The sequence below is a fragment of the Octodon degus genome, unplaced genomic scaffold, assembly GCF_000260255.1.
Source record: "Octodon degus isolate 3935 unplaced genomic scaffold, OctDeg1.0 scaffold00052, whole genome shotgun sequence".
NCBI classification, from domain to species: Eukaryota; Metazoa; Chordata; class Mammalia; order Rodentia; family Octodontidae; genus Octodon; species Octodon degus.
The window spans coordinates 4191629-4194678 of record NW_004524628.1 but is presented as its reverse complement, the minus strand read 5'-3'; positions in this window follow the sequence as shown (position 1 = coordinate 4194678).

Below are 3050 nucleotides of genomic sequence, written 5' to 3'. Positions count from 1 at the left end.
CGTCAAGTCCGCGCCCCTCCCGCCCCGCCCACTGGCCCACGCCCCTCATTTGCATCCGAGGCCCCGCCCCAGCCGCTCAGCTAAGGCGCCCGCCTTTAAGGAAGCCTGGGCATTTAAGGTGGTACAGAGCGAGAGGCGTCAGTGGGCGTGTGCGCAGGCATGTGCCCAGCCCTCTGGCTACTAGTGTGTCCTGCTTGGGTCCTCGCCTGTCACTGCTGCAGTCTCAGCACTTCTGCCCAGTCTCCTAGTTCCCTGGCTTCATGTACCCGCTGGACCGATTCCTGGTGGTCCCCAGCACTGCCGCTGAGCTGAGGCGGAGAAAAATCATTTCCTGATTTAGAAAAAGGGAACCTGAGGGTTTAGGCTGGCAGTGCAACTCCTGGGGATTTTGCTGACCTTCTCACTAGCCAGAAATCGGCCCCCCACCTCCAGCCCTTGCTCAGGCCAGGAGCTGCCTGGGGTGGGAGACACTCTGGCAAACTAAGAGTATAGCCAAGCCAGCTTCTGGCCTAGGTTTACCACCTGTCTTTCCATGTGGGCACCGGTGCTTTCTTTTTGCTTTTTGGAATACAAGAGTTTGAACCCAGGAAACACTACTTTTTTTCTTTACTTTTATTTTTGTCAGTACTGCGTTTGCATTGCATACTGATTAGATTCCCCGTGGGGCATTGGTACCTGGCCAGGACACTTCCTCATTCTCACGGCTCTTTCCCTCCTCCTTGCACCTCTTGGTCCCCTTCCCATTCGCCAAAGAAATGTTCCCTGCTTCCTGTCAGCTATCTTTTATTTTGCTCATTGTTTGTACTTTGGGTTCCTCACATAAGAGAAACCGTGCAATATTTGAGCGTGTGCGTCTGTTTTATGTCACTGAACATTATGGTCCCAAGCTCATACACAGTGGAGTATTACTCTGCTATAAAGAAGATAAACGCGAGTCGTGTGTAGGACAATTCTCTCTCTCAAAAAAAGACCCCAACTTGCAATCCTGCCTCAGCCTTCCCAGTAGCTAGGACTACAGGGTTACAGGATTGTGCCCTTGCACCTGGCTTAGGCACAAGAATTTATTGAACATCTGCTATGTGCCTGGCACTGGTTTCAGGCTCTGACAATACAGTAGTGAACAAGCCAAAGCCCACGCCCACTGGAGTTTATAGCCTAGAGCAGAAAAGAAGCAATAACCAAGTAAGCACATCTGTAATATTTCTCTATCCTGTCAACAGCTCTAAATGGTATATATTACTTCCAATTTACAGATGCAGAAACTGAACCCAGGCATAAATGCTTATCTTCCTCGCAGCCATCTCTAGCCCTGGTTTCCTCATCTGTAAATGGTAGGAAACTTAATATAGCACCACTTGGCCCAAAGTGTTGGCCTAGATATCGAACGTGGCGGGACAGCTCTGAATACTCCTGGGCTACGTAGTACAGATAATTGCTGGGGCTGCGGCTGCGGCTGCTGCTGCTGCTTGCCATTCTGGAACCAAACCCCTAACCCCAAATGGTGATGACTGGCCTGAACAGAGAGGTGTGGCTGGTGGCCTAGCCCTGAAATGACGGCTTTCTCGGGAGCTACCGTGATGTCAGCTGACGTGAATGGAGACCCAAGCATGCCAGGTATGCAGGAAAGCCCACAGCAGCTGTCCCCAAGAGAAGGAGACACATAAGCACCTCAGATAACTGCCATGCTGCATGAAGCAGCAGCCGCAGCAGCCCAGGGCCCTGGCTGACCACTGCGTCCCCAAACAAGTCTTCTCCCATCCCTGGACACACACAAAGCACTTTATTCTCTCCCTGCACCGAAGCTTGGGTTTGTTTTTTATTTTGACGTGCCCTTTGCCAATAAAAGCAACAATCAATAGGAGCCGCAAAAAGCCTAGGCAGAGTGCACAATCAGTGGTACAGCACTGTGGAGGAAGGAGGCAGGCTGTGAGAGGCCTCCTTGACACAGAAAGCACACGCCGTCAGCGGGGCTCCAGGGTTAGGTGACGGCAGAGCTGAGAAGCTCCCTGCAAGTAGGGGCCTTACGTCATAGCCAGGGTCCAGCAAGCCAGACTTTTTCCTTTCTTTTCTTTCTCTCGCTTTGGTTTTTTTTTTTTGTTGTTGTTGTTTTTTGAGACAGTGTCTCACTCTGTAGTTCTGGCTACCTTGAACTCACTATGTAGCCCAGGCTGGCCTCCAATTTGTGACAATCTTCCTATCTCAGTGTCCCCAGCGCTGAGACTACAGACATATGTCACCATGCTCTGCTGAGGCCAGGTTATAAAGAACAGGAGCCTTAGGTCAGGCATGGTGCCGCATTCCCATAATCCCAGCACTGAGGCTGAGGTAGGAGGAGGATTGTTGCTGCGTGCTTAAGTTCAGTCAGGGCTGCATAATGAGTTCAAGGGCAGCCTGAACCACATGTCAAGATCCTGTCTCAAAAACAAACAAATAAAACAAAACAGAACAAAAAAAGAGCTTCAGGATGGGTACTAGCTATGACAGAACAAAAATAGAATCTTTGACCCACTGTCCTCCAAGCCTGGCTCCTCCTATTGGGAAGACCTACTGACAGTGCCTCAGCGCAGTCGCAGCCCTCCTGTTTAGCAGGCTTGAGCCCCAGTCCCTCCTCTCTGTCCTCAGAAACTTTGTACTACTAACCAATGGGCTGTTTTTCCTTTGCCCTTTGCAACCTGTCTCCACTCCGTACACACAGCACTGAGCTTAATGGCAGAAACCAGTAAAGGGAAGGAAACGTGAGCTTCTGAGCCTCTCACCTGGCTTACAGTGGGAGCTAACGAGGGGTGGGAGGCAAGGATGCGGTTGTGAAGCTCTACTAATAAAATGCTCAAAAGGTCCATTCAGTTCATTGCATCCATCCACGACTGGAAAAGAGGAGCAGACTCGGGGAAGCAAAGACATGGATTCCCCTCTGGAACCTGTGACCTAGGTGGGGAGACAGGGCCTGCTCCTTTGTGAAAAAATAAATACATAGTTAGAAGAAGAAGAAGAAGAAGAAGAAGAAGAAGAAGAAGAAGAAGAAGAAGAAGAAGAAGAAGAGGAGGAGGAAG